At 40.5% G+C, this 14,570-nt stretch overlaps 1 non-coding gene across 1 annotated transcript; it reads left to right on the forward strand.

Moving 5' to 3' along the window:
- The first annotated feature begins 561 nt into the window (after window positions 1–561).
- Window positions 562–634, forward strand: TRNAC-GCA (transfer RNA cysteine (anticodon GCA)). The gene has a single exon. It is a non-coding gene; the product is annotated as a tRNA-Cys (tRNA).
- Window positions 635–14,570: the final 13,936 nt, after the last annotated feature.

A 14,570-nucleotide genomic window follows, 5' to 3' on the forward strand; every position in this document is an offset into this window, starting at 1 on the left:
TTAACCCTACCATCTACTCTACAGGCCAGCTTGCCAAAATACAGAGCAGATATACTTTTCAGGATAAAATTGCATGAGAAGGAAATGATAAAGAGCACTTTTTTCATATATATGTAAATATACACTGAATGAAAATGTCATATTTATATAGAATTTTATAGAATTCTCTATATATAGAATTATATAGAATTCCTTGCCTGTTCAAAACACTCACACAAGTATTAGATCATTATGCTCTATCCTACAACAACCATGAGCAGCAATATTAACAAATCATCTTCAGCAGCAGAAAACCTGGTAGCAGTAGAAAACTGGCATCACCATGGCATTTTGAAAGCATCATACTCTTGAAAACTCATAGAAGGATCCCACCTATAACTTAACACGATTGTGTCTTTAACATAGACTTCTTTCTAAGATCATGAAACATTCCAGAATTACATATTTACCTTTGATTGGCAAAAATATAGTAAAGTTGTGGACTGTGATGCTGTGCTATCCATTAGAAATTGTTTTCAGGAACTAGTTCTAAATCATAGATCATCTTTCTCTGCTGGAGCTTCCCTAGTGGCTCAGATGGTAAAAGCATCTGCTTGCAATGCAGGAGACCCGGGTTCGATCCCTGGGTGGGGAAGATCCTCTGAAGAAGGAAATGGCAACCCACTCCAGTACTCTTGCCTGGAAAATTCCATGGATGGAGGAGCCTGGTGGGCTACAGTCCATGGGTTCACAAAGAGTCGGACACAACCGAGCAACTTCACTATCTCTGCTAATTTTTTTTAATTTTTTGAAATTTATTTATTTTTAATTAAAAGATTATTGCTTTATAATATTGTGTTGGTTTCTGCCATACGTCAACATGCATCAGCCACAGGTATACATATGTCCACTCCCTGTTGAACCTCCCTCTTACCTTCCACCCATCAAGGTTGTTACAGAGCCCCAGTTTGAGTTCCTTCTAGGCTGTGTGTAAACCATTTCTTTCAATAACACTTTTCACTTTTCCTACAAATAAGTTTCCGACACCAGGGATACCTAGACAAGATTAATATGACTTCCCCACTCATATAAATCTTTTGATTTGTTGCTGAATGGACTGTTCTTCGGCACAGCTATCTAACTTCAAGGGACAATGCTGTTTATCATTTGGTCTTGAAGGCAGTCGACCACATCTGGATATTATAGTTCTTTGAATTCGGAAACCATGAAATATAAATGTGCTGCTATCAGCAGTGAGCAGAAATCAAATGAATCATGCTGGTTAGACATCCAAAGTGGTTTATACCTCCTTTACATTCCTGATATGTTAGTTAAAAATAAAAGACCGTTAATGTAGGAGGTACAGATATTTTTGGCAGCCAGACTTCAAACAGAATAAACTCAGGGGATGTCATTAAAAATTTCTAATATTTCATGTTTGTACTCTTCTCCCAGTGTTTTTAAAGAATCTCAGCTAAGCTATGCTACACACCATAGCAAAATGTAAGACGGGCTTGCCAAATGCTTATCACCAAATATGTCCCTAGGTATTAAATTGAACTGTTTTATGAGACTGTCACCTGACAGGATTTAGCTGTGTTAGTTTACCTTTCTTATCTTTTATTGTCCATAATTCAGCATATAGGATATTGTCCATAAGCAAAGTTATGACATGGGCATTATTTTCTCTAGTAAACAACTCACTAAGCTTGGCAACTTTTGGTTAAAAGCAATATGTGGATGTGCAATTAGGTTGATTTGCTTATCTGCACCACAGACTGGTTTTGAATGCAGTTCTAAAAGAAGAATTATATAAATAATTTCATATATTTATACTTTCATTCATTTAAAAAGGTACCTCTTACTATCTTATGTTGTAGAAAGTTTCAAAACGCTTGCCATCATAGACCTTACACTATGAAATGTAAGTGAGGCAGACAATCATTACTGACAAATTTTCAATAATAGCAGCATCATTTTAGCAAGTTTATGGAAGCTAACAAAGCTGCTCTGCAGTACTATGCCAATTCAATGCACAAATTAATTTACTCATTCAAAAAACACTCAATGAGTGTCTATCATGGACAAAATGCTATTCAGACACTGGGGAACAAATCTCTGCATTAAACAGACATGAATATCTATGCCTATGGAATTTACACTCAAGGGGATGTAGACATACAATAAATACGTACTTTTTTAGATATTGGTAAGTGCAAAGGAGAAAAAGGAAGAAAATAAATATGGCTTGTCAGTAGAGAGCAATTTTAGATGGAGTAGATAAGAGGCATCTCTGGAAACATGACGTGGGAACACATGTAACTATATTTTAGGGTAAACATTCACTCGTCAAAGTGAATGGGTTTCTCACAGGAAAAAACATGAAGTTCCCAGAGGCAAGCCTGGTCTATGTCCCATCTCAGGAGAAGGATGCCCAAAGCAAGCTATTTCCAAATAACCATAATGAGATGAAAAATCTACATCTTATGGAATAGATTGTACCTTAGGATTAAAATATTCTAAAAACTCACTAACTGGAAACTTTAGAAAAGTTTTAGGGTTATGTTGTGCAAACTGATCCTGTAGTGATAGTCTGTACACAGTTTTGAGTCTCATAACTTCTAACTCTGACACGTTTGAAGTGTTCTCTTTTAAGCCACCTTCTCGTTACTCTTAAGCTGCTTTTCGCACAAAATTCATTCATTATCTTCAATGCTATGTGGTTCACTGAAGCCCTTGGGCATTTTAATTTCTGAAGCAGGGAGTGAAGGTTGTCCTGAATTATATTGTAAATACTTACATAGAAGAGTAGCGCCCTCTGGGACCTTCAGAAAGTCCCCACACATATACACTATCCTACTGGGATTCTGTAGAATAGCAAAAATAGATATTAGAGAATCTACATTATATCCAGAGATGCAACCCTATCCTAGACATTACAACAGCAGAGATGGTGGTGACATTGGGATTGTTTGTCCTGCACGTTGAACTGTAGCCTAATCGAGTGTTAGTTGTTCAGTCGTGTCTGACTCTTTGCGACCCCATGGCCTGTAGCCTGCCAGACTCCTCTGTCTACGGAATTCTCTAGGCAAGAAAACTGGAGTGGGTAGCCATTCCCTTCTCCAGGGATCTTCTGACCCAGGGATCCAACCCGGGTCTCCTCCATTACAGGCATATTCTTTATTGTCTGAGCCACCAGGGCTAATTAAATGACCTCTTAAAGTCAGTAAGAGTACATTTTGTTATGTCATTGTTTGATTTTACAAATCATTTCCTCTTACACTTGGGAAACTCCTGACTTATTGCTCTATCTTATTCTTTCTGATCTTTGATAATATTTCAGTTTTCATGTATAATGCAACTTCTTTGACCATTAAGTTTCTGGCAAGAACCAAGTCTTGCCTACATGGGCAGTTGCTCTTTTTACTACTTTGCGTGACCATTTTTCCTGATTAAAAGAGACCACAGTCCATGGCTTACCATTTATTCACTCAACAAGTAATGTCTGAGTACCTACTATGGGCCAGGCACTGATCTGAGTGCTGGGAAGAAAATGGGATAAATTAGGAGCAAAAGATAAATTAGGAGCCTGCTCTCATGGAGCTGACATTCTGAGGAAATTCAGTAAGCAAAGGAATGTAACTGGACAAATAATTTAGGTAGTAAGTGTCATAATGAAAATCAAGTAAATGTGGAAAGAAATGAATGATAGATGTTTCTATGGAAATCCTCTCAACTTGAACTGAGTTTTTTATTTTTTCTATTATCCTGCCAGATTCCCTCTTGTTATCCTTTTATAGTAATACCTTCCCTCACCCTTAGTCCCTGGGACTAGCACCCGTAGCTTTGAATTTTTTAAATCTTCGTATAAATGAATCATACAGTATAACCTTTTGGGATTGTGTCTGATAGGTACAAAAGGTAGTGTGTACCACTAACTCAGTTCTTCTTATTGCTGAGCAATATTCCATTGTATGAATGTAGCATAGTCCGTTTATGCAATTACAGGTTGAAAGACATTGGGATTATTTCTAATTCTTGTGATTATGAAGAAAGCTACTATAAATGTTTGTGCACAATTTTTGTGTGAAAATAAGTTTTTATTTTCTAGAGTTTAAATACCTAGGACTTAAGACTACTGGGCTTCCCTGGTAGCTCAGCTGGTAAAGAATCTGCCTGCAACTTGGGAGACCAGAGTTCAATACCTGGGTTGGGAAGATCCCCTGGAGAAGGGAACAACTACCCACTCGCAGTATTCTGGCCTGGAGAATTCCATAGGCTGTATAGTCCACTGGGTCCCAAAGAGTCAGACACGACTGAGCAACTTTCACTTTCTAAGACTACTGGAGCATATGGTAAATACATATTTACTTGGTAAGACGCTGTTAAACTATTTTACAGAGTACCTCTACTATTTTACACTCCCAGAAGCAATATATGAGAGTTCCAGAAGCTCTACATCTTTGTCAGAACTTGGTACCACCAGTATATTTAATTTTATCCATTTTAAGAGGAGCATAGTGGTATCTCATCCTGGTTTGAATTTGCGTTTTCCTATTGGCTGATGCTGATCATCTGTACTTGTTTGTTATCAATATACCCTCTTTGGTAAAGGTCCAAGTCTTTCATCATTTTTAAATTTCCTTACTGTTAGGCTCAAGAGTTCTTTATATATTGGAATCAAGACCTGAATTTTAAAGTTCTGGTTCGAGATGATGGCATAGGGAGATCCTGAATTCAGCTCCCTCCACAGACACTTGAGTCTAAAACTATTTATGAAGCAATTTTTTCTGGAAAAACTGAAAGTGTGGCTGAGCAATGCAAACAAGAAAAAAAAAAAAAACATCAAAATAGGTAGAAGATACCAGGATGCAATCGCATCATGAACCCCATCCCACCCCCACCAGGGCTTCCCTGGTGGCTCAGATGGCAAAGAATCTTCCTGCAATGCAGCAGACCTGGGTTCAATCCCTGGGTTGGGAAGATCCCCTAAGGAGGGGAATGGCTACCCCCTCCGGTATTCTTGCCTGGAGAATTCCATGGATGAAGGGGCCTGGTGGGCTACAGTCCTTGGGCTTACAAAGAGTTGGACACGACTGAGCGACTAACACTTTCGCTTTTCACCCCCATCACAGTGACCCACAGTTGGAGAGAACTCAAAACCTGGAAGTTCCTCCTGAGAAGCAAAACATTTGAACCTCACATCAGGCACCCCAACTTATAAGATCTGCTCTTGAAAGACAAGCTTCCAAAACACCTAGCTTTGAAAGCCAACAGGGCTCTCAAACACAAGATCCACAGGACTGTTTGATCTAAGAAACAACTCTTAAAGCTCTCAGCCAAGGTCTCAGGTCAGAGGTGACAGATCACACCCAGAAATAAAGTGAAAGAAGCTCATTTGCTAATACCAAAGCGCTGGTTCTGAGGGACAGTGGAGCGGTGGTTTAATCGTAAGTCATGTCTGACCCTTGTGACCCCATGGACTGTAGCCCGCCAGGCTCCTCCGTCCATGGGATTCTCCAGACAAGAATACTGGAGTGAGTTGCCATTTCCTTCTCCAGGGGATCTTCCCAACCCAGGAATAGAACCCCAGTCTTCTGCATTGCAGGCTGTTTACCAACTGAGCTTCAAGGAAAGCTCCCCTGAGGGGCAGGCATCTAATTTAGTGTGCACATCTAGGAGTTTGCCGGAACCCTCTCTGGGGATTAAGACGGCAGGTGCCGCTTTCACAATCTCCCTCTGCCTGGCTCCAGCCAGCTGGTATCATCTATATATATATTTTTTTTAATTCCAGGGCTTTTATTATTCTCTTATTTTTTCTTCTTCCTGTGGATATGATCTCTACACTTTCCCTCTGCCTTTCTACAGCCAGTAGGCCACGTTGTGCTCCCCTTCTTCCACACTCCAAAACACTATCTTCTAAAAGGCAGGATTTACACACATTTGGTGCCTGAATTTTGTGACTGCCACCCAGGGGATGCCCTTTGATTGCTGGCTCTGGAGACCAGGGGAGACTGCATTGCTGGGTCCCATGGGACTGTAGCAATTGTACAGAGTTTTTGCAGACTCTCACCACCAAGGCACTGCAGACAATAGACTGAAACATACACTCAGGTTTTCCATGAAAGAGGCCTATTTGCTCGTGCAGGACCTCTGCCCTGAAGGGCAGGCTCTGTCTGGCATGCTTCTAGTGGCTAATGGACTTGCTCTCAGGGAACAGAGGCCAGAGAACACAACCTTTGTGCACTCCCTCTGCCTCACTGGTGTGTCCACAAAAAGGAGCTTGTACTCTTGTCTGGCACCCCCATTTTTGCAGTTGCCATCAGGGTACATGGTCTGGCTCTAGTGGCCAATGGGGCTTATGCTCACCATTCCCCAGGACTGTAACCAACAGAAAAAGAGCTCTTACATATCTACCAACCCAAGGGCACGAGCTTCCCAGGTAGTGCTAGTGGTAAAGAAGCCAGCTGCCAAGGCAGGAAACGTCAGAGACTTGGGTTTGATCCCTGGGTTGGGAAGATCCCCTGGGAAGGAAAAGGCAACCCACTCCAGTTGGGTGGAGAATCCCAAGGACAGAGAAGCCTGGTGGGCTACAGTCCATAGGGTCGTAAAGAGTTGGGAACAACTGAAGCAACTTAACATACACACATGCACACACCCAGGGCACAGCAAGAAGCAACAAATACAAGAGCTGTCTTTCTGTGAAAGAAGGCTGCTAGCTAATCATCCTAGCTGCAGCCTGAGGGGCAGGCTTCCAATCAAACTCACATCTAAGGACTGGCTGTAATCCCTTCTAGAGACCTCTGAAGGCAGGAGCTACATGCAATCTCTCCTGCTGCTGCACAAAAGAAAGCCAAAATCTCCCAGAGGGGAGCTTTTATACATTTCTGTTGCCCTGACTCTTTTTTTTTTTTTTTTAATTTTATTTTATTTTTAAACTTTACATAATTGTATTAGTTTTGCCAAATATCAAAATGAATCCGCCACAGGCATACATGTGTTCCCCATCCTGAACCCTCCTCCCTCCTCCCTCCCCACACCATCCCTCTGGGTCGTCCCAGTGCACCAGCCCCAAGCATCCAGTATCGCGCATGCAGCCCAGGGCCAGCCTCGGATTGTTCCCGGCGGAACAACCTAGAGCCCGAGCAGTGTGGACAGGGAGGCTACACGCCCCGTGAGCGGGGGCAGACCCAGGGTGGCTGAGGCACTGCGAGCCCACGCCAGTGTTATTTGTTTGCAGCATTCCTCCCTCCCTGCCCTGACTCTTAATGCCTGGTGCTCTGATTTTTGTGACTGCTGCTGAGGGGACATGCCTCAACCCCTGGCTCTGGTGGCTGTGGGAGCTTGCATTTCTGGATCCCACAGGACACTAACAATCAGAGAGACCATTCTTGGTAGGTTACCACCCCCAGTACACTGCACAGTGACTGAAACACATATCTACTCTTTCTGTGAAAGAGGCCTAGCTCCTTGTCCTGGAGCTTTAGCTTGAGGGTCACGCTTCAGGTTTGACTCATAACTAAGGACCTACAGAGCTGCTCTCAGGGAACATAAGATGGTGGATGCCATCCTTCTCTCACCCCAACTCACCAGAATCTCCAAGAAAAGAACTTAGACACTCATCTGGAGCCCCATTTTTGGGACTACCATCCAAGGGACATCTCTATTAGCCTTGCTCGAGTGACCAGCAGGGCTTACTCTTGAAGTCCCAGAGACTGCATATATTTTCATACTTGGGGACTTCTCTGGCAGTCCAGTGGTTAGGGCTTTCAGTGTACGGGGTGGGTTTGATCCCTGGTCAGAGAGCTAAGATACCAAGTGCCTTATGGCCAAAAAGCCAAAGCATGAAACAGAATCAATATTGTAACAATTCAATAAAGACTTTTTAAATGGTCCACGTCAAAAAAATCTAAAGGAAAAAATAGCCTTAGTCAAAGGGTCTGGCTTCCAATCAGCCTGAATATAGGTGTTGAGATCCTCCCTTTTGGGACATTGACAGTTCTGGGAGAACTCTTAACTACTAGGAGATATTAAGCCTATAATAAACTACTTGTGGAATCATGAGGAATTGAGAGACTAAGACCTGGGGCAGAATTCAATAACAAGTTTCATCTACTCAAAGCCAGTCTTCAACACTGAGAGACATGGTTGTTCCATCTGCTGTATATAAACCGATACTGAGAATCAAGCAAAATGAACAGGAGTGTGTTCCAAATGAAAGAATACGATGAAACCTAAAAAAAGAATAATAATAACAACCCTAACAAAATGGAGATAAGTCGTTTACCAGATGAAGAGTTGAAAGTAAGGGTAACAAACATGCTAGCCAACCTTGGGAAAAGAATAAATGAACTTAGTGAGAATTTCAACAAAGAGATAGAAAATATAAGAAAGTACCAAATAGTAGTCACAGAGTTGAAGAATACAATAACTGAACTGAATGATATACTAGAGTTGTTCAAAAGCAGAATAGATGAAGTAGAGGAAACGATCAGTGAATTCAAAGACAAGTCAGTGGAATTCAGCCAAGGAAATGACAAATATCAAAGCCAAAATAAATAAAATAGAGACCAAAAAAAGAGTTGAGAAGACTGATAAAACTAAGAGATGATTCTTTGAAAAGATAAAATTGACAAATTTTGAGCTAATGTGCATGCTCAGTGGTGTGCAACTCTTTGCGACCCCACGAGCTGTGTAGCCGCCTGGCTCCTCTGTCCACGGAATTTTCCAGGCAAGAATACTGGAGAGAGTTGCCATTTCCTATTCCAGGGGATTTTCTTGACCTGGAACCAAACTGGCGTCTCTTGTGTCTCCTGCATTAGCAAGCAGCTTCTTTACCACTGTACCACCGGGGAAGCTAGTGAAAGTCATGCAGTCATGTCTGACTCTTTGTGACCCCATGAACTCTGGGCCATGGAACTCTCCAGGCCAGAATACCAGAATACTAGAGTGGGTAGCCGTTCCCTTTTCCAGGGGATCTTCCCAACCCAGGGATCAAACCCAGGTCTCCCACATTGCAGGCAGATTCTTTACCAGTTGAGCTACTAGGGAAGCCCAGGAATACTGGAGTGGGTAGCCTATCCTTCTCCAGTGGATCTCCCCAACTCAAGAATCAAACCAGGGTCTCCTGCACTGCAGGTGGATTCTTTACCAGCTGAGCCACCAAGGAATCCTAGACTTAAACACACACAAAAAGAAAGAGGACTCAAATAAACCAACCAGGAAAACAGTTGAGATGTTACAATGGATACCACAGAAATAAAGAGGTTTCTAAGAAACTAACTATGTTCAGTTTTACATTCAGAGTTGGACAACTTAGAAGAAATGGATAAACTCCTAGAAATATAAAACCTATCAAGACTGTATAAGGAAGAAAAAGAAGATCTGAGCAACCAATTACTAGTAAGAAGATTGAATTTGTAATCAAAAACCTCCCAATAAACCACAGCTCAGGGCCAGATATTTTGGTGAATTCTATCAAACATTCAAAGAAGAATTAGTATCAGTTCTTCTCAAACTCTCCCAAACTCATTTTACAAGATTGGCATTACCCTGATAGCAAAACCAGACAAGGATAACCCAAGAAAAGACAATAAAAGGTCAATATCCATGATTAAAATGATTCAAAAATCCTCAACAAAATATTAACAAACCAAATTTAACAATACATTAAAAGGATCATATAACATGATTAAGTGGGATTTATTCCAGGAATGCAAAGATGGTTCAACATCCACAAATCAATCATTATGATACACTACATTAACAAGACAAAGGAATGAAAATTATACAATCATCTCAATAGATGCAAGAAAAGCACGTGACAAAATTCAGCATCCATTTATGGTAAAAACTCAACTTTTTGAGAATGAGCTGTGAGTATAGAGAGAATGTAATAATAATAACAATATAATAACATTTTTTAAATTATAATGACAATCATTAGAAGAAATCTGAAAAAAATAAAAAATGTTTTAAAAAAACAAACCTAATTCTATCACTCAGAACAAATGCAGAATATTTTAGTGCACTTCTTTCTAGATCCCTCATCTCTGTAATTATATTTTTACATAGCTGTATGAAAATATATTATGAAAAATTACTGTTTTTAATACCTGAATTTTTCTCATGATAAAGGAGGTACATGTCTATAGCTACAGAATATGAAACTTGAAAAAATTTAAAAATTTAGAAACCAATCATTCAGAAATTTCAATGACAGCAATTTTCCTATTATTTCCTTATGATATTTGATGTGTGTGTTAATCTTTTAGATATCATACTGTATGCACAGATTTCTGGCAAAGTTACTAGAGGAGTAATCAAAAATCTTTGTTGAATCATTACATGAAGAATTTGGTAAAATATAATTAGTGCCATCTTGTATTTTCTTAGTCTTAAAATCTATATAAAATAAAGAAAAATAAGAAAACACTGTTCAAGCTGCTTCAAAATTGTGTAAGCTCTGTGGATGGAGGCACTTTTACTGTTATAGAGTTGTGATAGCCACTAGCATTGACCACAAATTATTTTCTGTTCTGGTACTTTGTAGGTTCACACTTGATTTTTCCTTCCTTTCCTCTTTTGGTTTTGTCACTTATCCTGGTCAATGAATTGTGAACAAAAGTGTACCCAGTACATCTGAAGACAATCCACTTAGTTGACAGTTTACACCCTCCACAATTCTCACCACCCACCACCCACCCCAATCAGGTTGATTTGAAGTGTTTCAGGTGGTCCAGTTCAGTCAGTTCAGTTGCTCACTCGTGTCCAACTCTTTGTGACCCCATGAACCACAGCACGCCAGGCCTCCCTGTCCATCATCAACTCCCAGAGTTCACCCAAACCCATTCCATTGAGTTGGTGATGCTATCCAGTGATCTCATTCTCTGTCATCCCCTTCTCCTCCTGCCTTCAATCTTTCCCAGCATCAGGGTCTTTTCAAATGAGTCAGCTCTTCGCATTATGTGGCCAAAGTACTGGACTTTCAGCTTCAACATCAGTCCTTCCAGTGAACACTCAGGACTGATCTCCTTTAGGATGGACTAGTTGGATCTCCTTGCAGTCCAAGGGACTGTCAAGAGTCTTCTCCAACACCGCAGTTCAAAAGCGTCAATTCTTCGGTGCTCAGTTTTCTTTACAGTCCAAATCTCACATCCATACATGACCACTTGTGTGGAAAACCATAGCCTTGACTAGACGGACCTTTGCTGACCAAGTAATGTCTCTGCTTTTTAATATGCTGTCTAGGTTGATCATAACTTTCCTTCCAAGGAGTAAGTGTCTTTTAATTTCATGGCTGCAGCCACCATCTGCAGTGATTTTGGAGCCCCAAAAATAAAGTCAGCCACTATTTCCATTGTTTCCCCATCTATTGAACATGAAGTGATGGGACCAGATGCCATGATCTCAGTTTTATGAATGTTGAGCTTTAAGCCAACTTTTTCACTCTCCACTTTCACTTTCATCAAGAGGCTTTTTAGTTCTTCTTCACTTTCTGCCATAAGGGTGGTGTCATCTGCATATCTGAGGTTATTGATATTTCACCCAGCAATCTTGATTCCAGCTTGTGCTTCCTCCAACCCAGCATTTCTCATGATGTACTTTGCATATAAGTTAAATAAGCAGGGTGACAATATACAGCCTTGACATACTCCTTTTCCTATTTGGAACCAGTCTGTTGTTCCATGTCCAGTTCTAACTGTTGCTTCCTGACCTGCATACAGGTTTCTCAAGAGGCAGGTCAGGTGGTCTGGTATTCCCATGTCTTTCAGGATTTTCCACAATTGATTGTGATCCACACAGTCAAAGGCTTTGGCACAGTCAATAAAGCAGAAATAGATGTTTTTCTGTAACTCTTGCTTTTTTGGTGATCCAGCAGATGTTGGCAATTTGATCTCTGGTTCCTCTGCCTTTTCTAAAACCAGCTTGAACATCTGGAAGTTCATGTGGTAGTACCTGGGTTTTGGTCCCAGGAATATTTGAATGGGCATGGCAGTATTTGTGAGAAATAAACCTTTTTTTTTTTTTTTTTAAGCCACAGAGATTTTGCCTTTATCTGCTACTGCAACCTATTCTAACGAGTAGAGAAGTTGGTACCTAGAATATAAGAGTTGTCATTAAAAATAATCTAAAGTTTATGGCATTAGATTTGGGCCAAGCAGCATGTTGAGAGACACTGGAAGGATGACACTCTATGTGAAGCAATTATGAAATATTTGGTAACACACTCACCTGCAATCAGTAGTGTGCTAGAGCTGGCTGTGTCCAGATCTGCATCCAAGAGATAATTGTAAGTATCTCTTCTAAACTTCAGGTTTTGTAATGCATGTTGCTAACTTAAATCTGCCATAGTGTGAGAATTTATACCACTGAAATTGGGAAGCACTACAAATCAAGGCTTTTTTTTATGAAGAGCCAGCTATTAAACATTTACCACCACGAAACCAAATGCTATAATTTATAAGACAGACTCCACATCTAATGACCTTGCATTTCTCCTGGGAGGTTAGCAATGTGTCCCAGTTGCTGTTTGTTGTACTTTGCAAAGTACTAAAAGAAAAAAGTAGACTCAGGAATAAAAAAAAAAAAAAAAAAAAAACTGTTCCAGTTTTAAGCAGGAATAACAGAGACTAGAAATTTATATTTAGGGACTCCTAGAAGTGGAAAAGGCAATGGCACCCCACTCCAGTACTCTTGCCTGGAAAATCCCATGGATAGAGGAGCCTGGTGGGCTGCAGTCCATGGGGTCACTAAGAGTCGGACATGACTGAGTGACTTCACTTTCACTTTTCAGTTTCATGCATTGGAGAAGGAAATGGCAACCCACTCCAGTGTTCTTGCCTGGAGAATCCCAGGGATGGGGGAGCCTTCTGGGCTGCCGTCTATGGGGTCACACAGAGTCGGAGACGACTGAAGCAACTTAGCAGAACTAGAAGAGCTTAGTGTTTCTCAATCCGAAATAAGAAAAATTAGAACTTAATCTAACAGCAAGAATTAAATCAAGGTATATCGTTAGACTCATTGTTAAAAACCTCTTAATGGATTAAGGTGGAACAGTGTAAATCCTTTCAATTTGTCAAAATTATTCAAGGAGAAACAAACCTTAAGTGTAGTTCTCTCAGACAGATAGAGTATGCTACCGCTAAGTCGCTTCAGTCCTGTCAGACTCTGCGCAACCCCTTAGACAGCAGCCCACGAGGCTCCACCATCCCTGGGATTCTCCAGGCAAGAACACTGGAGTGGGCTGCCATTTCCTTCTCCAATGCATGAAAGTGAAAAGTGAAAGTGAAGTACCTCAGTCGTGTCGGATTCTTCGCGACCCCATGGACTGCAGCCTACCAGGCCCCTCCGTCCATGGGATTTTCCAGGTAAGGGTACTGGAGAGGGTTGCCATCGCCTTCTCTATAGATAGAGTATGCTTACTGGCAAATAGAGGGGACTAGAATCACAAATAAGAAGCCTACATTTTTAAAATACCTGTAAGTCAAATAAATCTGGAGCCTGTGAAGGAAGAGTAAGGAAATAGAGAGTTGGTGAGGAAAGGGGAGAAGAAATTCTTGAATTTTTAAGAACAGCTCTTTGACCTGCCCTGTGAAAAGGAGGCACACTGAAAAGCAGATCAACCAAAGGGAAGGCACATCCTCTAATTCTCAGTTTTAGGTAGAGTCAAAGAGGATAATGAAAAAGGAAGAGCCCCAGGGATGTTAGAGCTAAGGCCTAGAGAACCATGGACTGAGGACCCCTCTTAGGAATCAGAATCAGGACTGAGGCAAATAGGATAGCAAGCCCTTGCAAATTCTCCCTAATAATGATGCTTAGAATGGCTGTGAACCAATGACTTCTGTGAGTCTTCCTTTCTATTACCAAACAAGAATGTTTATTCTGCTTGTCCTGCTCAACCATTGTATATTTAATTTGAAAAACACATAGCTAATCTTTTTAGCTCACAGATCTATGAATTAAGAGGAGCCACATGTGGACCTAATGAAATCACTAAGGCCTTCCCCTAACATCCACAATATAAACCACCATGAATCATCAGAAAATCCTAGACAATAACTGGAGGTTACATTATGTTACAACTGGTTGTTAGGACTGGATAAGATTGTTTTTTCACATGCAATAAATGATTATAATCAAGAACAAACAAATTAAAAAATGCTGGCAATAATATGTAGAGAAATTAGAAACTTTAACACATTGCTTGTGGAAATGTAAATTAGTGCAGACATTTGTACAGTAGCTTGGCATTTCCTTAAAAAGATAAAAAATAAAGTTACAGTTTGATTCAAGAATGCCATTCCTAGACATATGCCACAAAGAACTGAAATCAGGTGTTCAATAAAAACTTTTACACAAATATTTACAATGGCATTGTTGACATTGGCCCAATGATAAAAAAAATTCCATCAGTGAGTGAATGGATTAGCAAAAGGGGGGTAGATCTATAAAGTTCCGTATCATTCTGTCATATACATAAATGGAGAAAATGGTGCATCTGCTCTAGAAAAGAGTATGGCGGTTTGTCAAAACCTTAAACATAAAATAATGAACAATCTGTTAATTTCACTTCAGTACATATATTCAAG

The sequence above is a fragment of the Bos javanicus genome, chromosome 15, assembly GCF_032452875.1.
Source record: "Bos javanicus breed banteng chromosome 15, ARS-OSU_banteng_1.0, whole genome shotgun sequence".
In the NCBI taxonomy this organism is placed as follows: Eukaryota; Metazoa; Chordata; class Mammalia; order Artiodactyla; family Bovidae; genus Bos; species Bos javanicus.